Source organism: Lathyrus oleraceus, unplaced genomic scaffold (genome assembly GCF_024323335.1).
Source record: "Lathyrus oleraceus cultivar Zhongwan6 unplaced genomic scaffold, CAAS_Psat_ZW6_1.0 chrUn0750, whole genome shotgun sequence".
NCBI classification, from domain to species: domain Eukaryota; kingdom Viridiplantae; phylum Streptophyta; class Magnoliopsida; order Fabales; family Fabaceae; genus Lathyrus; species Lathyrus oleraceus.
In genome coordinates this window covers 1-25,052 of record NW_026113141.1, presented here as the reverse complement: position 1 = coordinate 25,052, position 25,052 = coordinate 1, and the positions used below count along the sequence as shown (strand labels likewise).

Here is a 25,052-nt window from a genome sequence, read left to right as displayed (position 1 = left end):
AACTTTTATTTGTAGAGTTTCAATGAGAAAAATTTAATTATGAAAATTTAATATTTGAATGTTTTTGTTTTTGCATATAGAATACTTGTAAACATCTACAAAAAAATAAAGACTTGATCATCTATAGAAGAAATGATCATCTATGCCTTAGTCGACAAGTTTTACCATCTAGACCTCAATTCTAAATGGTCAAATGCACCGCGACAAAGAAATGATCATATCTCCCTAGAGGAAGACAAATTATCATCTACACAAGATTCAACGAAACTTAAAATCTGATCATTTTACCTCAGCAAGAAGAAAGAATAATCTAAACAAGAAGGAAAGAAATTGTCATATGTGCTCAAGTAAACAAGGTTTAACATCAATACAAGATAGTGTTACCATGTAGACCTAAAGGTGAGAATGATAATATGTATCCTAATAGACATGATTATACATAATCAATGGAAATAACTAGTTTTGCCTAATCAAAGAGTTGATCTCCTACACCTCATTCATGAAACAATGTTCTGCTATGTCCCCTACATCAAGTGTTAAAAACAAACCTATGTGTTAATTATGTTATATTAAAAGAAAAATTGAATGCGCCGACTGTGGGGATCGAACCCACGACCACGTGGTTAAAAGCCACGCGCTCTACCACTGAGCTAAGTCGGCTAATTTTAGTGGTTGAATAAAAAAATGGAATTATGACTTAGTTTTGTATCAATAAATTTTAAATCATAAAGATTAAATCATAAAATCTATACGATACTTATTATATATAGTTATAGAAATTTTGTAGCGCCCTGAACTTACATATTGAGTATAATCAAAATAAACAAATATAGTATAACTTTAAAGCATAAAAGTTTCATGCATTTTAGGAATAATTTAAATCTTATCTCTACCAAAACAATTTTAGAAACTTGTCATATACGTTTTAAAAATCTTAAAACCTTTATTTCATAACACTATAATTAATACTCCCTCCGTTTTTTGTTATAAGTCGTTTTTGACTTTTCACATGTATTAAGAAATGTAATAATTATGGTATGAAAAAGAGAAATTATGAAGGGTTTTACAAAATTGTCCTTCATTGATTATATTGGAAAAATAAATTGACATAATTGAAAGGAGAGAGAGTAATAAATAGGTATGGGTATAATAGGGAAAATAACATTAATCATTCATTGATATTATAAAACAACTTATATTGTGGTACAAAATATTTTTGCAAAGCGACTTATAATAAAAGACGAAGGTACTACCTTATTAAATCAACAAATAATTTAATCCACCGAACATCAAGGATTGATTTTTTGTTACAAAAACACATTTATAGCATTATATCATGAGAAGTGAAACATGGATGAAATATATCCCACCGCAAAATTAATTTTACAATTAATCTTTCAAATCATTCCAAAATCTTTAGCTCAAAATTTTTACACTTATTAAGTTAACAAGCATTCATAATTATACATTTATGTAACTGTTTAAAAAACATAACTATAATGTTTGTGATCTCATATTAAAGGTATCAATCATACATTTGATAGCAAAGTCAATAAAAATGGGATGATTGAGTAATTAGAGGGGCATCCTAATTTTTATATGTGTAGTTACTAAAATTAGAATAGTTATTTATTTAGAAGAAAAATGTTAAATAACTTAATATGTACAAATAATAAGCAAAGTCTACTATGGTAGTTACATGATTGGAATGTGTTGAACCAGATTTGTTATGAAGAACAATAACTTTTATTTGTAGAGTTTCAATGAGAAAAATTTAATTATGAAAATTTAATATTTGAATGTTTTTGTTTTTGCATATAGAATACTTGTAAACATCTACAAAAAAATAAAGACTTGATCATCTATAGAAGAAATGATCATCTATGCCTTAGTCGACAAGTTTTACCATCTAGACCTCAATTCTAAATGGTCAAATGCACCGCGACAAAGAAATGATCATATCTCCCTAGAGGAAGACAAATTATCATCTACACAAGATTCAACGAAACTTAAAATCTGATCATTTTACCTCAGCAAGAAGAAAGAATAATCTAAACAAGAAGGAAAGAAATTGTCATATGTGCTCAAGTAAACAAGGTTTAACATCAATACAAGATAGTGTTACCATGTAGACCTAAAGGTGAGAATGATAATATGTATCCTAATAGACATGATTATACATAATCAATGGAAATAACTAGTTTTGCCTAATCAAAGAGTTGATCTCCTACACCTCATTCATGAAACAATGTTCTGCTATGTCCCCTACATCAAGTGTTAAAAACAAACCTATGTGTTAATTATGTTATATTAAAAGAAAAATTGAATGCGCCGACTGTGGGGATCGAACCCACGACCACGTGGTTAAAAGCCACGCGCTCTACCACTGAGCTAAGTCGGCTAATTTTAGTGGTTGAATAAAAAAATGGAATTATGACTTAGTTTTGTATCAATAAATTTTAAATCATAAAGATTAAATCATAAAATCTATACGATACTTATTATATATAGTTATAGAAATTTTGTAGCGCCCTGAACTTACATATTGAGTATAATCAAAATAAACAAATATAGTATAACTTTAAAGCATAAAAGTTTCATGCATTTTAGGAATAATTTAAATCTTATCTCTACCAAAACAATTTTAGAAACTTGTCATATACGTTTTAAAAATCTTAAAACCTTTATTTCATAACACTATAATTAATACTCCCTCCGTTTTTTGTTATAAGTCGTTTTTGACTTTTCACATGTATTAAGAAATGTAATAATTATGGTATGAAAAAGAGAAATTATGAAGGGTTTTACAAAATTGTCCTTCATTGATTATATTGGAAAAATAAATTGACATAATTGAAAGGAGAGAGAGTAATAAATAGGTATGGGTATAATAGGGAAAATAACATTAATCATTCATTGATATTATAAAACAACTTATATTGTGGTACAAAATATTTTTGCAAAGCGACTTATAATAAAAGACGAAGGTACTACCTTATTAAATCAACAAATAATTTAATCCACCGAACATCAAGGATTGATTTTTTGTTACAAAAACACATTTATAGCATTATATCATGAGAAGTGAAACATGGATGAAATATATCCCACCGCAAAATTAATTTTACAATTAATCTTTCAAATCATTCCAAAATCTTTAGCTCAAAATTTTTACACTTATTAAGTTAACAAGCATTCATAATTATACATTTATGTAACTGTTTAAAAAACATAACTATAATGTTTGTGATCTCATATTAAAGGTATCAATCATACATTTGATAGCAAAGTCAATAAAAATGGGATGATTGAGTAATTAGAGGGGCATCCTAATTTTTATATGTGTAGTTACTAAAATTAGAATAGTTATTTATTTAGAAGAAAAATGTTAAATAACTTAATATGTACAAATAATAAGCAAAGTCTACTATGGTAGTTACATGATTGGAATGTGTTGAACCAGATTTGTTATGAAGAACAATAACTTTTATTTGTAGAGTTTCAATGAGAAAATTTAATTATGAAAATTTAATATTTGAATGTTTTTGTTTTTGCATATAGAATACTTGTAAACATCTACAAAAAAATAAAGACTTGATCATCTATAGAAGAAATGATCATCTATGCCTTAGTCGACAAGTTTTACCATCTAGACCTCAATTCTAAATGGTCAAATGCACCGCGACAAAGAAATGATCATATCTCCCTAGAGGAAGACAAATTATCATCTACACAAGATTCAACGAAACTTAAAATCTGATCATTTTACCTCAGCAAGAAGAAAGAATAATCTAAACAAGAAGGAAAGAAATTGTCATATGTGCTCAAGTAAACAAGGTTTAACATCAATACAAGATAGTGTTACCATGTAGACCTAAAGGTGAGAATGATAATATGTATCCTAATAGACATGATTATACATAATCAATGGAAATAACTAGTTTTGCCTAATCAAAGAGTTGATCTCCTACACCTCATTCATGAAACAATGTTCTGCTATGTCCCCTACATCAAGTGTTAAAAACAAACCTATGTGTTAATTATGTTATATTAAAAGAAAAATTGAATGCGCCGACTGTGGGGATCGAACCCACGACCACGTGGTTAAAAGCCACGCGCTCTACCACTGAGCTAAGTCGGCTAATTTTAGTGGTTGAATAAAAAAATGGAATTATGACTTAGTTTTGTATCAATAAATTTTAAATCATAAAGATTAAATCATAAAATCTATACGATACTTATTATATATAGTTATAGAAATTTTGTAGCGCCCTGAACTTACATATTGAGTATAATCAAAATAAACAAATATAGTATAACTTTAAAGCATAAAAGTTTCATGCATTTTAGGAATAATTTAAATCTTATCTCTACCAAAACAATTTTAGAAACTTGTCATATACGTTTTAAAAATCTTAAAACCTTTATTTCATAACACTATAATTAATACTCCCTCCGTTTTTTGTTATAAGTCGTTTTTGACTTTTCACATGTATTAAGAAATGTAATAATTATGGTATGAAAAAGAGAAATTATGAAGGGTTTTACAAAATTGTCCTTCATTGATTATATTGGAAAAATAAATTGACATAATTGAAAGGAGAGAGAGTAATAAATAGGTATGGGTATAATAGGGAAAATAACATTAATCATTCATTGATATTATAAAACAACTTATATTGTGGTACAAAATATTTTTGCAAAGCGACTTATAATAAAAGACGAAGGTACTACCTTATTAAATCAACAAATAATTTAATCCACCGAACATCAAGGATTGATTTTTTGTTACAAAAACACATTTATAGCATTATATCATGAGAAGTGAAACATGGATGAAATATATCCCACCGCAAAATTAATTTTACAATTAATCTTTCAAATCATTCCAAAATCTTTAGCTCAAAATTTTACACTTATTAAGTTAACAAGCATTCATAATTATACATTTATGTAACTGTTTAAAAAACATAACTATAATGTTTGTGATCTCATATTAAAGGTATCAATCATACATTTGATAGCAAAGTCAATAAAAATGGGATGATTGAGTAATTAGAGGGGCATCCTAATTTTTATATGTGTAGTTACTAAAATTAGAATAGTTATTTATTTAGAAGAAAAATGTTAAATAACTTAATATGTACAAATAATAAGCAAAGTCTACTATGGTAGTTACATGATTGGAATGTGTTGAACCAGATTTGTTATGAAGAACAATAACTTTTATTTGTAGAGTTTCAATGAGAAAAATTTAATTATGAAAATTTAATATTTGAATGTTTTTGTTTTTGCATATAGAATACTTGTAAACATCTACAAAAAAATAAAGACTTGATCATCTATAGAAGAAATGATCATCTATGCCTTAGTCGACAAGTTTTACCATCTAGACCTCAATTCTAAATGGTCAAATGCACCGCGACAAAGAAATGATCATATCTCCCTAGAGGAAGACAAATTATCATCTACACAAGATTCAACGAAACTTAAAATCTGATCATTTTACCTCAGCAAGAAGAAAGAATAATCTAAACAAGAAGGAAAGAAATTGTCATATGTGCTCAAGTAAACAAGGTTTAACATCAATACAAGATAGTGTTACCATGTAGACCTAAAGGTGAGAATGATAATATGTATCCTAATAGACATGATTATACATAATCAATGGAAATAACTAGTTTTGCCTAATCAAAGAGTTGATCTCCTACACCTCATTCATGAAACAATGTTCTGCTATGTCCCCTACATCAAGTGTTAAAAACAAACCTATGTGTTAATTATGTTATATTAAAAGAAAAATTGAATGCGCCGACTGTGGGGATCGAACCCACGACCACGTGGTTAAAAGCCACGCGCTCTACCACTGAGCTAAGTCGGCTAATTTTAGTGGTTGAATAAAAAAATGGAATTATGACTTAGTTTTGTATCAATAAATTTTAAATCATAAAGATTAAATCATAAAATCTATACGATACTTATTATATATAGTTATAGAAATTTTGTAGCGCCCTGAACTTACATATTGAGTATAATCAAAATAAACAAATATAGTATAACTTTAAAGCATAAAAGTTTCATGCATTTTAGGAATAATTTAAATCTTATCTCTACCAAAACAATTTTAGAAACTTGTCATATACGTTTTAAAAATCTTAAAACCTTTATTTCATAACACTATAATTAATACTCCCTCCGTTTTTTGTTATAAGTCGTTTTTGACTTTTCACATGTATTAAGAAATGTAATAATTATGGTATGAAAAAGAGAAATTATGAAGGGTTTTACAAAATTGTCCTTCATTGATTATATTGGAAAAATAAATTGACATAATTGAAAGGAGAGAGAGTAATAAATAGGTATGGGTATAATAGGGAAAATAACATTAATCATTCATTGATATTATAAAACAACTTATATTGTGGTACAAAATATTTTTGCAAAGCGACTTATAATAAAAGACGAAGGTACTACCTTATTAAATCAACAAATAATTTAATCCACCGAACATCAAGGATTGATTTTTTGTTACAAAAACACATTTATAGCATTATATCATGAGAAGTGAAACATGGATGAAATATATCCCACCGCAAAATTAATTTTACAATTAATCTTTCAAATCATTCCAAAATCTTTAGCTCAAAATTTTTACACTTATTAAGTTAACAAGCATTCATAATTATACATTTATGTAACTGTTTAAAAAACATAACTATAATGTTTGTGATCTCATATTAAAGGTATCAATCATACATTTGATAGCAAAGTCAATAAAAATGGGATGATTGAGTAATTAGAGGGGCATCCTAATTTTTATATGTGTAGTTACTAAAATTAGAATAGTTATTTATTTAGAAGAAAAATGTTAAATAACTTAATATGTACAAATAATAAGCAAAGTCTACTATGGTAGTTACATGATTGGAATGTGTTGAACCAGATTTGTTATGAAGAACAATAACTTTTATTTGTAGAGTTTCAATGAGAAAAATTTAATTATGAAAATTTAATATTTGAATGTTTTTGTTTTTGCATATAGAATACTTGTAAACATCTACAAAAAAATAAAGACTTGATCATCTATAGAAGAAATGATCATCTATGCCTTAGTCGACAAGTTTTACCATCTAGACCTCAATTCTAAATGGTCAAATGCACCGCGACAAAGAAATGATCATATCTCCCTAGAGGAAGACAAATTATCATCTACACAAGATTCAACGAAACTTAAAATCTGATCATTTTACCTCAGCAAGAAGAAAGAATAATCTAAACAAGAAGGAAAGAAATTGTCATATGTGCTCAAGTAAACAAGGTTTAACATCAATACAAGATAGTGTTACCATGTAGACCTAAAGGTGAGAATGATAATATGTATCCTAATAGACATGATTATACATAATCAATGGAAATAACTAGTTTTGCCTAATCAAAGAGTTGATCTCCTACACCTCATTCATGAAACAATGTTCTGCTATGTCCCCTACATCAAGTGTTAAAAACAAACCTATGTGTTAATTATGTTATATTAAAAGAAAAATTGAATGCGCCGACTGTGGGGATCGAACCCACGACCACGTGGTTAAAAGCCACGCGCTCTACCACTGAGCTAAGTCGGCTAATTTTAGTGGTTGAATAAAAAAATGGAATTATGACTTAGTTTTGTATCAATAAATTTTAAATCATAAAGATTAAATCATAAAATCTATACGATACTTATTATATATAGTTATAGAAATTTTGTAGCGCCCTGAACTTACATATTGAGTATAATCAAAATAAACAAATATAGTATAACTTTAAAGCATAAAAGTTTCATGCATTTTAGGAATAATTTAAATCTTATCTCTACCAAAACAATTTTAGAAACTTGTCATATACGTTTTAAAAATCTTAAAACCTTTATTTCATAACACTATAATTAATACTCCCTCCGTTTTTTGTTATAAGTCGTTTTTGACTTTTCACATGTATTAAGAAATGTAATAATTATGGTATGAAAAAGAGAAATTATGAAGGGTTTTACAAAATTGTCCTTCATTGATTATATTGGAAAAATAAATTGACATAATTGAAAGGAGAGAGAGTAATAAATAGGTATGGGTATAATAGGGAAAATAACATTAATCATTCATTGATATTATAAAACAACTTATATTGTGGTACAAAATATTTTTGCAAAGCGACTTATAATAAAAGACGAAGGTACTACCTTATTAAATCAACAAATAATTTAATCCACCGAACATCAAGGATTGATTTTTTGTTACAAAAACACATTTATAGCATTATATCATGAGAAGTGAAACATGGATGAAATATATCCCACCGCAAAATTAATTTTACAATTAATCTTTCAAATCATTCCAAAATCTTTAGCTCAAAATTTTTACACTTATTAAGTTAACAAGCATTCATAATTATACATTTATGTAACTGTTTAAAAAACATAACTATAATGTTTGTGATCTCATATTAAAGGTATCAATCATACATTTGATAGCAAAGTCAATAAAAATGGGATGATTGAGTAATTAGAGGGGCATCCTAATTTTTATATGTGTAGTTACTAAAATTAGAATAGTTATTTATTTAGAAGAAAAATGTTAAATAACTTAATATGTACAAATAATAAGCAAAGTCTACTATGGTAGTTACATGATTGGAATGTGTTGAACCAGATTTGTTATGAAGAACAATAACTTTTATTTGTAGAGTTTCAATGAGAAAAATTTAATTATGAAAATTTAATATTTGAATGTTTTTGTTTTTGCATATAGAATACTTGTAAACATCTACAAAAAAATAAAGACTTGATCATCTATAGAAGAAATGATCATCTATGCCTTAGTCGACAAGTTTTACCATCTAGACCTCAATTCTAAATGGTCAAATGCACCGCGACAAAGAAATGATCATATCTCCCTAGAGGAAGACAAATTATCATCTACACAAGATTCAACGAAACTTAAAATCTGATCATTTTACCTCAGCAAGAAGAAAGAATAATCTAAACAAGAAGGAAAGAAATTGTCATATGTGCTCAAGTAAACAAGGTTTAACATCAATACAAGATAGTGTTACCATGTAGACCTAAAGGTGAGAATGATAATATGTATCCTAATAGACATGATTATACATAATCAATGGAAATAACTAGTTTTGCCTAATCAAAGAGTTGATCTCCTACACCTCATTCATGAAACAATGTTCTGCTATGTCCCCTACATCAAGTGTTAAAAACAAACCTATGTGTTAATTATGTTATATTAAAAGAAAAATTGAATGCGCCGACTGTGGGGATCGAACCCACGACCACGTGGTTAAAAGCCACGCGCTCTACCACTGAGCTAAGTCGGCTAATTTTAGTGGTTGAATAAAAAAATGGAATTATGACTTAGTTTTGTATCAATAAATTTTAAATCATAAAGATTAAATCATAAAATCTATACGATACTTATTATATATAGTTATAGAAATTTTGTAGCGCCCTGAACTTACATATTGAGTATAATCAAAATAAACAAATATAGTATAACTTTAAAGCATAAAAGTTTCATGCATTTTAGGAATAATTTAAATCTTATCTCTACCAAAACAATTTTAGAAACTTGTCATATACGTTTTAAAAATCTTAAAACCTTTATTTCATAACACTATAATTAATACTCCCTCCGTTTTTTGTTATAAGTCGTTTTTGACTTTTCACATGTATTAAGAAATGTAATAATTATGGTATGAAAAAGAGAAATTATGAAGGGTTTTACAAAATTGTCCTTCATTGATTATATTGGAAAAATAAATTGACATAATTGAAAGGAGAGAGAGTAATAAATAGGTATGGGTATAATAGGGAAAATAACATTAATCATTCATTGATATTATAAAACAACTTATATTGTGGTACAAAATATTTTTGCAAAGCGACTTATAATAAAAGACGAAGGTACTACCTTATTAAATCAACAAATAATTTAATCCACCGAACATCAAGGATTGATTTTTTGTTACAAAAACACATTTATAGCATTATATCATGAGAAGTGAAACATGGATGAAATATATCCCACCGCAAAATTAATTTTACAATTAATCTTTCAAATCATTCCAAAATCTTTAGCTCAAATTTTTACACTTATTAAGTTAACAAGCATTCATAATTATACATTTATGTAACTGTTTAAAAAACATAACTATAATGTTTGTGATCTCATATTAAAGGTATCAATCATACATTTGATAGCAAAGTCAATAAAAATGGGATGATTGAGTAATTAGAGGGGCATCCTAATTTTTATATGTGTAGTTACTAAAATTAGAATAGTTATTTATTTAGAAGAAAAATGTTAAATAACTTAATATGTACAAATAATAAGCAAAGTCTACTATGGTAGTTACATGATTGGAATGTGTTGAACCAGATTTGTTATGAAGAACAATAACTTTTATTTGTAGAGTTTCAATGAGAAAAATTTAATTATGAAAATTTAATATTTGAATGTTTTTGTTTTTGCATATAGAATACTTGTAAACATCTACAAAAAAATAAAGACTTGATCATCTATAGAAGAAATGATCATCTATGCCTTAGTCGACAAGTTTTACCATCTAGACCTCAATTCTAAATGGTCAAATGCACCGCGACAAAGAAATGATCATATCTCCCTAGAGGAAGACAAATTATCATCTACACAAGATTCAACGAAACTTAAAATCTGATCATTTTACCTCAGCAAGAAGAAAGAATAATCTAAACAAGAAGGAAAGAAATTGTCATATGTGCTCAAGTAAACAAGGTTTAACATCAATACAAGATAGTGTTACCATGTAGACCTAAAGGTGAGAATGATAATATGTATCCTAATAGACATGATTATACATAATCAATGGAAATAACTAGTTTTGCCTAATCAAAGAGTTGATCTCCTACACCTCATTCATGAAACAATGTTCTGCTATGTCCCCTACATCAAGTGTTAAAAACAAACCTATGTGTTAATTATGTTATATTAAAAGAAAAATTGAATGCGCCGACTGTGGGGATCGAACCCACGACCACGTGGTTAAAAGCCACGCGCTCTACCACTGAGCTAAGTCGGCTAATTTTAGTGGTTGAATAAAAAAATGGAATTATGACTTAGTTTTGTATCAATAAATTTTAAATCATAAAGATTAAATCATAAAATCTATACGATACTTATTATATATAGTTATAGAAATTTTGTAGCGCCCTGAACTTACATATTGAGTATAATCAAAATAAACAAATATAGTATAACTTTAAAGCATAAAAGTTTCATGCATTTTAGGAATAATTTAAATCTTATCTCTACCAAAACAATTTTAGAAACTTGTCATATACGTTTTAAAAATCTTAAAACCTTTATTTCATAACACTATAATTAATACTCCCTCCGTTTTTTGTTATAAGTCGTTTTTGACTTTTCACATGTATTAAGAAATGTAATAATTATGGTATGAAAAAGAGAAATTATGAAGGGTTTTACAAAATTGTCCTTCATTGATTATATTGGAAAAATAAATTGACATAATTGAAAGGAGAGAGAGTAATAAATAGGTATGGGTATAATAGGGAAAATAACATTAATCATTCATTGATATTATAAAACAACTTATATTGTGGTACAAAATATTTTTGCAAAGCGACTTATAATAAAAGACGAAGGTACTACCTTATTAAATCAACAAATAATTTAATCCACCGAACATCAAGGATTGATTTTTTGTTACAAAAACACATTTATAGCATTATATCATGAGAAGTGAAACATGGATGAAATATATCCCACCGCAAAATTAATTTTACAATTAATCTTTCAAATCATTCCAAAATCTTTAGCTCAAAATTTTTACACTTATTAAGTTAACAAGCATTCATAATTATACATTTATGTAACTGTTTAAAAAACATAACTATAATGTTTGTGATCTCATATTAAAGGTATCAATCATACATTTGATAGCAAAGTCAATAAAAATGGGATGATTGAGTAATTAGAGGGGCATCCTAATTTTTATATGTGTAGTTACTAAAATTAGAATAGTTATTTATTTAGAAGAAAAATGTTAAATAACTTAATATGTACAAATAATAAGCAAAGTCTACTATGGTAGTTACATGATTGGAATGTGTTGAACCAGATTTGTTATGAAGAACAATAACTTTTATTTGTAGAGTTTCAATGAGAAAAATTTAATTATGAAAATTTAATATTTGAATGTTTTTGTTTTTGCATATAGAATACTTGTAAACATCTACAAAAAATAAAGACTTGATCATCTATAGAAGAAATGATCATCTATGCCTTAGTCGACAAGTTTTACCATCTAGACCTCAATTCTAAATGGTCAAATGCACCGCGACAAAGAAATGATCATATCTCCCTAGAGGAACACAAATTATCATCTACACAAGATTCAACGAAACTTAAAATCTGATCATTTTACCTCAGCAAGAAGAAAGAATAATCTAAACAAGAAGGAAAGAAATTGTCATATGTGCTCAAGTAAACAAGGTTTAACATCAATACAAGATAGTGTTACCATGTAGACCTAAAGGTGAGAATGATAATATGTATCCTAATAGACATGATTATACATAATCAATGGAAATAACTAGTTTTGCCTAATCAAAGAGTTGATCTCCTACACCTCATTCATGAAACAATGTTCTGCTATGTCCCCTACATCAAGTGTTAAAACAAACCTATGTGTTAATTATGTTATATTAAAAGAAAAATTGAATGCGCCGACTGTGGGGATCGAACCCACGACCACGTGGTTAAAAGCCACGCGCTCTACCACTGAGCTAAGTCGGCTAATTTTAGTGGTTGAATAAAAAAATGGAATTATGACTTAGTTTTGTATCAATAAATTTTAAATCATAAAGATTAAATCATAAAATCTATACGATACTTATTATATATAGTTATAGAAATTTTGTAGCGCCCTGAACTTACATATTGAGTATAATCAAAATAAACAAATATAGTATAACTTTAAAGCATAAAAGTTTCATGCATTTTAGGAATAATTTAAATCTTATCTCTACCAAAACAATTTTAGAAACTTGTCATATACGTTTTAAAAATCTTAAAACCTTTATTTCATAACACTATAATTAATACTCCCTCCGTTTTTTGTTATAAGTCGTTTTTGACTTTTCACATGTATTAAGAAATGTAATAATTATGGTATGAAAAAGAGAAATTATGAAGGGTTTTACAAAATTGTCCTTCATTGATTATATTGGAAAAATAAATTGACATAATTGAAAGGAGAGAGAGTAATAAATAGGTATGGGTATAATAGGGAAAATAACATTAATCATTCATTGATATTATAAAACAACTTATATTGTGGTACAAAATATTTTTGCAAAGCGACTTATAATAAAAGACGAAGGTACTACCTTATTAAATCAACAAATAATTTAATCCACCGAACATCAAGGATTGATTTTTTGTTACAAAAACACATTTATAGCATTATATCATGAGAAGTGAAACATGGATGAAATATATCCCACCGCAAAATTAATTTTACAATTAATCTTTCAAATCATTCCAAAATCTTTAGCTCAAAATTTTTACACTTATTAAGTTAACAAGCATTCATAATTATACATTTATGTAACTGTTTAAAAAACATAACTATAATGTTTGTGATCTCATATTAAAGGTATCAATCATACATTTGATAGCAAAGTCAATAAAAATGGGATGATTGAGTAATTAGAGGGGCATCCTAATTTTTATATGTGTAGTTACTAAAATTAGAATAGTTATTTATTTAGAAGAAAAATGTTAAATAACTTAATATGTACAAATAATAAGCAAAGTCTACTATGGTAGTTACATGATTGGAATGTGTTGAACCAGATTTGTTATGAAGAACAATAACTTTTATTTGTAGAGTTTCAATGAGAAAAATTTAATTATGAAAATTTAATATTTGAATGTTTTTGTTTTTGCATATAGAATACTTGTAAACATCTACAAAAAAATAAAGACTTGATCATCTATAGAAGAAATGATCATCTATGCCTTAGTCGACAAGTTTTACCATCTAGACCTCAATTCTAAATGGTCAAATGCACCGCGACAAAGAAATGATCATATCTCCCTAGAGGAAGACAAATTATCATCTACACAAGATTCAACGAAACTTAAAATCTGATCATTTTACCTCAGCAAGAAGAAAGAATAATCTAAACAAGAAGGAAAGAAATTGTCATATGTGCTCAAGTAAACAAGGTTTAACATCAATACAAGATAGTGTTACCATGTAGACCTAAAGGTGAGAATGATAATATGTATCCTAATAGACATGATTATACATAATCAATGGAAATAACTAGTTTTGCCTAATCAAAGAGTTGATCTCCTACACCTCATTCATGAAACAATGTTCTGCTATGTCCCCTACATCAAGTGTTAAAAACAAACCTATGTGTTAATTATGTTATATTAAAAGAAAAATTGAATGCGCCGACTGTGGGGATCGAACCCACGACCACGTGGTTAAAAGCCACGCGCTCTACCACTGAGCTAAGTCGGCTAATTTTAGTGGTTGAATAAAAAAATGGAATTATGACTTAGTTTTGTATCAATAAATTTTAAATCATAAAGATTAAATCATAAAATCTATACGATACTTATTATATATAGTTATAGAAATTTTGTAGCGCCCTGAACTTACATATTGAGTATAATCAAAATAAACAAATATAGTATAACTTTAAAGCATAAAAGTTTCATGCATTTTAGGAATAATTTAAATCTTATCTCTACCAAAACAATTTTAGAAACTTGTCATATACGTTTTAAAAATCTTAAAACCTTTATTTCATAACACTATAATTAATACTCCCTCCGTTTTTTGTTATAAGTCGTTTTTGACTTTTCACATGTATTAAGAAATGTAATAATTATGGTATGAAAAAGAGAAATTATGAAGGGTTTTACAAAATTGTCCTTCATTGATTATATTGGAAAAATAAATTGACATAATTGAAAGGAGAGAGAGTAATAAATAGGTATGGGTATAATAGGGAAAATAACATTAATCATTCATTGATATTATAAAACAACTTATATTGTGGTACAAAATATTTTTGCAAAGCGACTTATAATAAAAGACGAAGGTACTACCTTATTAAATCAACAAATAATTTAATCCACCGAACATCAAGGATTGATTTTTTGTTACAAAAACACATTTATAGCATTATATCATGAGAAGTGAAACATGGATGAAATATATCCCACCGCAAAATTAATTTTACAATTAATCTTTCAAATCATTCCAAAATCTTTAGCTCAAAATTTTTACACTTATTAAGTTAACAAGCATTCATAATTATACATTTATGTAACTGTTTAAAAAACATAACTATAATGTTTGTGATCTCATATTAAAGGTATCAATCATACATTTGATAGCAAAGTCAATAAAAATGGGATGATTGAGTAATTAGAGGGGCATCCTAATTTTTATATGTGTAGTTACTAAAATTAGAATAGTTATTTATTTAGAAGAAAAATGTTAAATAACTTAATATGTACAAATAATAAGCAAAGTCTACTATGGTAGTTACATGATTGGAATGTGTTGAACCAGATTTGTTATGAAGAACAATAACTTTTATTTGTAGAGTTTCAATGAGAAAATTTAATTATGAAAATTTAATATTTGAATGTTTTTGTTTTTGCATATAGAATACTTGTAAACATCTACAAAAAAATAAAGACTTGATCATCTATAGAAGAAATGATCATCTATGCCTTAGTCGACAAGTTTTACCATCTAGACCTCAATTCTAAATGGTCAAATGCACCGCGACAAAGAAATGATCATATCTCCCTAGAGGAAGACAAATTATCATCTACACAAGATTCAACGAAACTTAAAATCTGATCATTTTACCTCAGCAAGAAGAAAGAATAATCTAAACAAGAAGGAAAGAAATTGTCATATGTGCTCAAGTAAACAAGGTTTAACATCAATACAAGATAGTGTTACCATGTAGACCTAAAGGTGAGAATGATAATATGTATCCTAATAGACATGATTATACATAATCAATGGAAATAACTAGTTTTGCCTAATCAAAGAGTTGATCTCCTACACCTCATTCATGAAACAATGTTCTGCTATGTCCCCTACATCAAGTGTTAAAACAAACCTATGTGTTAATTATGTTATATTAAAGAAAAATTGAATGCGCCGACTGTGGGGATCGAACCCACGACCACGTGGTTAAAAGCCACGCGCTCTACCACTGAGCTAAGTCGGCTAATTTTAGTGGTTGAATAAAAAAATGGAATTATGACTTAGTTTTGTATCAATAAATTTTAAATCATAAAGATTAAATCATAAAATCTATACGATACTTATTATATATAGTTATAGAAATTTTGTAGCGCCCTGAACTTACATATTGAGTATAATCAAAATAAACAAATATAGTATAACTTTAAAGCATAAAAGTTTCATGCATTTTAGGAATAATTTAAATCTTATCTCTACCAAAACAATTTTAGAAACTTGTCATATACGTTTTAAAAATCTTAAAACCTTTATTTCATAACACTATAATTAATACTCCCTCCGTTTTTTGTTATAAGTCGTTTTTGACTTTTCACATGTATTAAGAAATGTAATAATTATGGTATGAAAAAGAGAAATTATGAAGGGTTTTACAAAATTGTCCTTCATTGATTATATTGGAAAAATAAATTGACATAATTGAAAGGAGAGAGAGTAATAAATAGGTATGGGTATAATAGGGAAAATAACATTAATCATTCATTGATATTATAAAACAACTTATATTGTGGTACAAAATATTTTTGCAAAGCGACTTATAATAAAAGACGAAGGTACTACCTTATTAAATCAACAAATAATTTAATCCACCGAACATCAAGGATTGATTTTTTGTTACAAAAACACATTTATAGCATTATATCATGAGAAGTGAAACATGGATGAAATATATCCCACCGCAAAATTAATTTTACAATTAATCTTTCAAATCATTCCAAAATCTTTAGCTCAAAATTTTTACACTTATTAAGTTAACAAGCATTCATAATTATACATTTATGTAACTGTTTAAAAAACATAACTATAATGTTTGTGATCTCATATTAAAGGTATCAATCATACATTTGATAGCAAAGTCAATAAAAATGGGATGATTGAGTAATTAGAGGGGCATCCTAATTTTTATATGTGTAGTTACTAAAATTAGAATAGTTATTTATTTAGAAGAAAAATGTTAAATAACTTAATATGTACAAATAATAAGCAAAGTCTACTATGGTAGTTACATGATTGGAATGTGTTGAACCAGATTTGTTATGAAGAACAATAACTTTTATTTGTAGAGTTTCAATGAGAAAAATTTAATTATGAAAATTTAATATTTGAATGTTTTTGTTTTTGCATATAGAATACTTGTAAACATCTACAAAAAAATAAAGACTTGATCATCTATAGAAGAAATGATCATCTATGCCTTAGTCGACAAGTTTTACCATCTAGACCTCAATTCTAAATGGTCAAATGCACCGCGACAAAGAAATGATCATATCTCCCTAGAGGAAGACAAATTATCATCTACACAAGATTCAACGAAACTTAAAATCTGATCATTTTACCTCAGCAAGAAGAAAGAATAATCTAAACAAGAAGGAAAGAAATTGTCATATGTGCTCAAGTAAACAAGGTTTAACATCAATACAAGATAGTGTTACCATGTAGACCTAAAGGTGAGAATGATAATATGTATCCTAATAGACATGATTATACATAATCAATGGAAATAACTAGTTTTGCCTAATCAAAGAGTTGATCTCCTACACCTCATTCATGAAACAATGTTCTGCTATGTCCCCTACATCAAGTGTTAAAAACAAACCTATGTGTTAATTATGTTATATTAAAAGAAAAATTGAATGCGCCGACTGTGGGGATCGAACCCACGACCACGTGGTTAAAAGCCACGCGCTCTACCACTGAGCTAAGTCGGCTAATTTTAGTGGTTGAATAAAAAAATGGAATTATGACTTAGTTTTGTATCAATAAATTTTAAATCATAAAGATTAAATCATAAAATCTATACGATACTTATTATATATAGTTATAGAAATTTTGTAGCGCCCTGAACTTACATATTGAGTATAATCAAAATAAACAAATATAGTATAACTTTAAAGCATAAAAGTTTCATGCATTTTAGGAATAATTTAAATCTTATCTCTACCAAAACAATTTTAGAAACTTGTCATATACGTTTTAAAAATCTTAAAACCTTTATTTCATAACACTATAATTAATACTCCCTCCGTTTTTGTTATAAGTCGTTTTTGACTTTTCACATGTATTAAGAAATGTAATAATTATGGTATGAAAAAGAGAAATTATGAAGGGTTTTACAAAATTGTCCTTCATTGATTATATTGGAAAAATAAATTGACATAATTGAAAGGAGAGAGAGTAATAAATAGGTATGGGTATAATAGGGAAAATAACATTAATCATTCATTGATATTATAAAACAACTTATATTGTGGTACAAAATATTTTTGCAAAGCGACTTATAATAAAAGACGAAGGTACTACCTTATTAAATCAACAAATAATTTAATCCACCGAACATCAAGGATTGATTTTTTGTTACAAAAACACATTTATAGCATTATATCATGAGAAGTGAAACATGGATGAAATATATCCCACCGCAAAATTAATTTTACAATTAATCTTTCAAATCATTCCAAAATCTTTAGCTCAAAATTTTTACACTTATTAAGTTAACAAGCATTCATAATTATACATTTATGTAACTGTTTAAAAAACATAACTATAATGTTTGTGATCTCATATTAAAGGTATCAATCATACATTTGATAGCAAAGTCAATAAAAATGGGATGATTGAGTAATTAGAGGGGCATCCTAATTTTTATATGTGTAGTTACTAAAATTAGAATAGTTATTTATTTAGAAGAAAAATGTTAAATAACTTAATATGTACAAATAATAAGCAAAGTCTACTATGGTAGTTACATGATTGGAATGTGTTGAACCAGATTTGTTATGAAGAACAATAACTTTTATTTGTAGAGTTTCAATGAGAAAAATTTAATTATGAAAATTTAATATTTGAATGTTTTTGTTTTTGCATATAGAATACTTGTAAACATCTACAAAAAAATAAAGACTTGATCATCTATAGAAGAAATGATCATCTATGCCTTAGTCGACAAGTTTTACCATCTAGACCTCAATTCTAAATGGTCAAATGCACCGCGACAAAGAATGATCATATCTCCCTAGAGGAAGACAAATTATCATCTACACAAGATTCAACGAAACTTAAAATCTGATCATTTTACCTCAGCAAGAAGAAAGAATAATCTAAACAAGAAGGAAAGAAATTGTCATATGTGCTCAAGTAAACAAGGTTTAACATCAATACAAGATAGTGTTACCATGTAGACCTAAAGGTGAGAATGATAATATGTATCCTAATAGACATGATTATACATAATCAATGGAAATAACTAGTTTTGCCTAATCAAAGAGTTGATCTCCTACACCTCATTCATGAAACAATGTTCTGCTATGTCCCCTACATCAAGTGTTAAAAACAAACCTATGTGTTAATTATGTTATATTAAAAGAAAAATTGAATGCGCCGACTGTGGGGATCGAACCCACGACCACGTGGTTAAAAGCCACGCGCTCTACCACTGAGCTAAGTCGGCTAATTTTAGTGGTTGAATAAAAAAATGGAATTATGACTTAGTTTTGTATCAATAAATTTTAAATCATAAAGATTAAATCATAAATCTATACGATACTTATTATATATAGTTATAGAAATTTTGTAGCGCCCTGAACTTACATATTGAGTATAATCAAAATAAACAAATATAGTATAACTTTAAAGCATAAAAGTTTCATGCATTTTAGGAATAATTTAAATCTTATCTCTACCAAAACAATTTTAGAAACTTGTCATATACGTTTTAAAAATCTTAAAACCTTTATTTCATAACACTATAATTAATACTCCCTCCGTTTTTTGTTATAAGTCGTTTTTGACTTTTCACATGTATTAAGAAATGTAATAATTATGGTATGAAAAAGAGAAATTATGAAGGGTTTTACAAAATTGTCCTTCATTGATTATATTGGAAAAATAAATTGACATAATTGAAAGGAGAGAGAGTAATAAATAGGTATGGGTATAATAGGGAAAATAACATTAATCATTCATTGATATTATAAAACAACTTATATTGTGGTACAAAATATTTTTGCAAAGCGACTTATAATAAAAGACGAAGGTACTACCTTATTAAATCAACAAATAATTTAATCCACCGAACATCAAGGATTGATTTTTTGTTACAAAAACACATTTATAGCATTATATCATGAGAAGTGAAACATGGATGAAATATATCCCACCGCAAAATTAATTTTACAATTAATCTTTCAAATCATTCCAAAATCTTTAGCTCAAAATTTTTACACTTATTAAGTTAACAAGCATTCATAATTATACATTTATGTAACTGTTTAAAAAACATAACTATAATGTTTGTGATCTCATATTAAAGGTATCAATCATACATTTGATAGCAAAGTCAATAAAAATGGGATGATTGAGTAATTAGAGGGGCATCCTAATTTTTATATGTGTAGTTACTAAAATTAGAATAGTTATTTATTTAGAAGAAAAATGTTAAATAACTTAATATGTACAAATAATAAGCAAAGTCTACTATGGTAGTTACATGATTGGAATGTGTTGAACCAGATTTGTTATGAAGAACAATAACTTTTATTTGTAGAGTTTCAATGAGAAAAATTTAATTATGAAAATTTAATATTTGAATGTTTTTGTTTTTGCATATAGAATACTTGTAAACATCTACAAAAAAATAAAGACTTGATCATCTATAGAAGAAATGATCATCTATGCCTTAGTCGACAAGTTTTACCATCTAGACCTCAATTCTAAATGGTCAAATGCACCGCGACAAAGAAATGATCATATCTCCCTAGAGGAACACAAATTATCATCTACACAAGATTCAACGAAACTTAAAATCTGATCATTTTACCTCAGCAAGAAGAAAGAATAATCTAAACAAGAAGGAAAGAAATTGTCATATGTGCTCAAGTAAACAAGGTTTAACATCAATACAAGATAGTGTTACCATGTAGACCTAAAGGTGAGAATGATAATATGTATCCTAATAGACATGATTATACATAATCAATGGAAATAACTAGTTTTGCCTAATCAAAGAGTTGATCTCCTACACCTCATTCATGAAACAATGTTCTGCTATGTCCCCTACATCAAGTGTTAAAAACAAACCTATGTGTTAATTATGTTATATTAAAAGAAAAATTGAATGCGCCGACTGTGGGGATCGAACCCACGACCACGTGGTTAAAAGCCACGCGCTCTACCACTGAGCTAAGTCGGCTAATTTTAGTGGTTGAATAAAAAATGGAATTATGACTTAGTTTTGTATCAATAATTTTAAATCATAAAGATTAAATCATAAAATCTATACGATACTTATTATATATAGTTATAGAAATTTTGTAGCGCCCTGAACTTACATATTGAGTATAATCAAAATAAACAAATATAGTATAACTTTAAAGCATAAAAGTTTCATGCATTTTAGGAATAATTTAAATCTTATCTCTACCAAAACAATTTTAGAAACTTGTCATATACGTTTTAAAAATCTTAAAACCTTATTTCATAACACTATAATTAATACTCCCTCCGTTTTTTGTTATAAGTCGTTTTTGACTTTTCACATGTATTAAGAAATGTAATAATTATGGTATGAAAAAGAGAAATTATGAAGGGTTTTACAAATTGTCCTTCATTGATTATATTGGAAAAATAAATTGACATAATTGAAAGGAGAGAGAGTAATAAATAGGTATGGGTATAATAGGGAAAATAACATTAATCATTCATTGATATTATAAAACAACTTATATTGTGGTACAAAATATTTTTGCAAAGCGACTTATAATAAAAGACGAAGGTACTACCTTATTAAATCAACAAATAATTTAATCCACCGAACATCAAGGATTGATTTTTTGTTACAAAAACACATTTATAGCATTATATCATGAGAAGTGAAACATGGATGAAATATATCCCACCGCAAAATTAATTTTACAATTAATCTTTCAAATCATTCCAAATCTTTAGCTCAAAATTTTACACTTATTAAGTTAACAAGCATTCATAATTATACATTTATGTAACTGTTTAAAAACATAACTATAATGTTTGTGATCTCATATTAAAGGTATCAATCATACATTTGATAGCAAAGTCAATAAAAATGGGATGATTGAGTAATTAGAGGGGCATCCTAATTTTTATATGTGTAGTTACTAAAATTAGAATAGTTATTTATTTAGAAGAAAAATGTTAAATAACTTAATATGTACAAATAATAAGCAAAGTCTACTATGGTAGTTACATGATTGGAATGTGTTGAACCAGATTTGTTATGAAGAACAATAACTTTTATTTGTAGAGTTTCAATGAGAAAAATTTAATTATGAAAATTTAATATTTGAATGTTTTTGTTTTTGCATATAGAATACTTGTAAACATCTACAAAAAAATAAAGACTTGATCATCTATAGAAGAAATGATCATCTATGCCTTAGTCGACAAGTTTTACCATCTAGACCTCAATTCTAAATGGTCAAATGCACCGCGACAAAGAAATGATCATATCTCCCTAGAGGAAGACAAATTATCATCTACACAAGATTCAACGAAACTTAAAATCTGATCATTTTACCTCAGCAAGAAGAAAGAATAATCTAAACAAGAAGGAACTGCTATGTCCCCTACATCAAGTGTTAAAAACAAACCTATGTGTTATTATGTTATATTAAAAGAAAAATTGAATGCGCCGACTGTGGGGATCGAACCCACGACCACGTGGTTAAAAGCCACGCGCTCTACCACTGAGCTAAGTCGGCTAATTTTAGTGGTTGAATAAAAAAATGGAATTATGACTTAGTTTTGTATCAATAAATTTTAAATCATAAAGATTAAATCATAAAATCTATACGATACTTATTATATATAGTTATAGAAATTTTGTAGCGCCCTGAACTTACATATTGAGTATAATCAAAATAAAAAAATATAGTATAACTTTAAAGCATAAAAGTTTCATGCATTTTAGGAATAATTTAAATCTTATCTCTACCAAAACAATTTTAGAAACTTGTCATATACGTTTTAAAAATCTTAAAACCTTATTTCATAACACTATAATTAATACTCCCTCCGTTTTTTGTTATAAGTCGTTTTTGACTTTTCACATGTATTAAGAAATGTAATAATTATGGTATGAAAAAGAGAAATTATGAAGGGTTTTACAAAATTGTCCTTCATTGATTATATTGGAAAAATAAATTGACATAATTGAAAGGAGAGAGAGTAATAAATAGGTATGGGTATAATAGGGAAAATAACATTAATCATTCATTGATATTATAAAACAACTTATATTGTGGTACAAAATATTTTTGCAAAGCGACTTATAATAAAAGACGAAGGTACTACCTTATTAAATCAACAAATAATTTAATCCACCGAACATCAAGGATTGATTTTTTGTTACAAAAACACATTTATAGCATTATATCATGAGAAGTGAAACATGGATGAAATATATCCCACCGCAAAATTAATTTTACAATTAATCTTTCAAATCATTCCAAAATCTTTAGCTCAAAAATTTTACACTTATTAAGTTAACAAGCATTCATAATTATACATTTATGTAACTGTTTAAAAAACATAACTATAATGTTTGTGATCTCATATTAAAGGTATCAATCATACATTTGATAGCAAAGTCAATAAAAATGGGATGATTGAGTAATTAGAGGGGCATCCTAATTTTTATATGTGTAGTTACTAAAATTAGAATAGTTATTATTTAGAAGAAAAATGTTAAATAACTTAATATGTACAAATAATAAGCAAAGTCTACTATTGTAGTTACATGATTGGAATGTGTTGAACCAGATTTGTTATGAAGAACAATAACTTTTATTTGTAGAGTTTCAATGAGAAAATTTAATTATGAAAATTTAATATTTGAATGTTTTTGTTTTTGCATATAGAATACTTGTAAACATCTACGAAAAAAATAAAGACTTGATCATCTATAGAAGAAATGATCATCTATGCCTTAGTCGACAAGTTTACCATCTAGACCTCAATTCTAAATGGTCAAATGCACCGAGACAAAGAAATGATCATATCTCCCTAGAGGAAGACAAATTATCATCTACACAAGATTCAACGAAACTTAAAATCTGATCATTTTACCTCAGCAAGAAGAAAGAATAATCTAAACAAGAAGGAAAGAAATTGTCATATGTGCTCAAGTAAACAAGTTTAACATCAATACAAGATAGTGTTACCATGTAGACCTAAAGGTGAGAATGATAATATGTATCCTAATAGACATGATTATACATAATCAATTGAAATACTAGTTTTGCCTAATCAAAGATTGATCTCCTACACTCATTCCTGAAACAACTGTTCTGCTATGCCCCTACATCAAGTTTAAACAAACCTATGTGTTAATTATGTTATATTAAAAGAAAAATGAATGCGCCGACTGTGGGATCGAACCCACGACCACGTGGTTAAAAGCCACGCGCTCTACCACTGAGCTAAGTCGGCTAATTTTAGTGGTTGAATAAAAAAATGGAATTATGACTTAGTTTTGTATCAATAAATTTTAAATCATAAAGATTAAATCATAAATCTATACGATACTTATTATATGTAGTTATAGAAATTTTGTAGCGCCCTGATTACATATTGAGTATAATCAAAATAAACAAATATAGTATAACTTTAAAGCATAAAAGTTTCATGCATTTTAGGAATAATAAATCTTATCTCTACCAAAACAA

At 27.3% G+C, this 25,052-nt stretch overlaps 15 non-coding genes across 15 annotated transcripts; all 15 read right to left on the bottom strand.

The window, feature by feature from the left end:
• Positions 1-588: 588 nt before the first annotated feature.
• TRNAK-UUU (transfer RNA lysine (anticodon UUU)) lies at positions 589-660 on the bottom strand. The gene has a single exon. It is a non-coding gene; the product is annotated as a tRNA-Lys (tRNA).
• Positions 661-2,329: 1,669 nt separating this feature from the next.
• Positions 2,330-2,401, bottom strand: TRNAK-UUU (transfer RNA lysine (anticodon UUU)). The gene has a single exon. It is a non-coding gene; the product is annotated as a tRNA-Lys (tRNA).
• Positions 2,402-4,069: 1,668 nt separating this feature from the next.
• TRNAK-UUU (transfer RNA lysine (anticodon UUU)) lies at positions 4,070-4,141 on the bottom strand. The gene has a single exon. It is a non-coding gene; the product is annotated as a tRNA-Lys (tRNA).
• Positions 4,142-5,809: 1,668 nt separating this feature from the next.
• Positions 5,810-5,881, bottom strand: TRNAK-UUU (transfer RNA lysine (anticodon UUU)). Its single transcript has one exon. It is a non-coding gene; the product is annotated as a tRNA-Lys (tRNA).
• Positions 5,882-7,550: 1,669 nt separating this feature from the next.
• On the bottom strand, positions 7,551-7,622 carry TRNAK-UUU (transfer RNA lysine (anticodon UUU)). Its single transcript has one exon. It is a non-coding gene; the product is annotated as a tRNA-Lys (tRNA).
• Positions 7,623-9,291: 1,669 nt separating this feature from the next.
• TRNAK-UUU (transfer RNA lysine (anticodon UUU)) lies at positions 9,292-9,363 on the bottom strand. Its single transcript has one exon. It is a non-coding gene; the product is annotated as a tRNA-Lys (tRNA).
• Positions 9,364-11,031: 1,668 nt separating this feature from the next.
• On the bottom strand, positions 11,032-11,103 carry TRNAK-UUU (transfer RNA lysine (anticodon UUU)). Its single transcript has one exon. It is a non-coding gene; the product is annotated as a tRNA-Lys (tRNA).
• A 1,667-nt stretch (positions 11,104-12,770) lies between these two features.
• On the bottom strand, positions 12,771-12,842 carry TRNAK-UUU (transfer RNA lysine (anticodon UUU)). The gene has a single exon. It is a non-coding gene; the product is annotated as a tRNA-Lys (tRNA).
• Positions 12,843-14,511: 1,669 nt separating this feature from the next.
• TRNAK-UUU (transfer RNA lysine (anticodon UUU)) lies at positions 14,512-14,583 on the bottom strand. Its single transcript has one exon. It is a non-coding gene; the product is annotated as a tRNA-Lys (tRNA).
• A 1,666-nt stretch (positions 14,584-16,249) lies between these two features.
• Positions 16,250-16,321, bottom strand: TRNAK-UUU (transfer RNA lysine (anticodon UUU)). Its single transcript has one exon. It is a non-coding gene; the product is annotated as a tRNA-Lys (tRNA).
• Positions 16,322-17,990: 1,669 nt separating this feature from the next.
• On the bottom strand, positions 17,991-18,062 carry TRNAK-UUU (transfer RNA lysine (anticodon UUU)). The gene has a single exon. It is a non-coding gene; the product is annotated as a tRNA-Lys (tRNA).
• Positions 18,063-19,729: 1,667 nt separating this feature from the next.
• Positions 19,730-19,801, bottom strand: TRNAK-UUU (transfer RNA lysine (anticodon UUU)). The gene has a single exon. It is a non-coding gene; the product is annotated as a tRNA-Lys (tRNA).
• Positions 19,802-21,469: 1,668 nt separating this feature from the next.
• TRNAK-UUU (transfer RNA lysine (anticodon UUU)) lies at positions 21,470-21,541 on the bottom strand. The gene has a single exon. It is a non-coding gene; the product is annotated as a tRNA-Lys (tRNA).
• A 1,474-nt stretch (positions 21,542-23,015) lies between these two features.
• On the bottom strand, positions 23,016-23,087 carry TRNAK-UUU (transfer RNA lysine (anticodon UUU)). The gene has a single exon. It is a non-coding gene; the product is annotated as a tRNA-Lys (tRNA).
• Positions 23,088-24,745: 1,658 nt separating this feature from the next.
• TRNAK-UUU (transfer RNA lysine (anticodon UUU)) lies at positions 24,746-24,816 on the bottom strand. The gene has a single exon. It is a non-coding gene; the product is annotated as a tRNA-Lys (tRNA).
• Between the last annotated feature and the right edge of the window lie 236 nt (positions 24,817-25,052).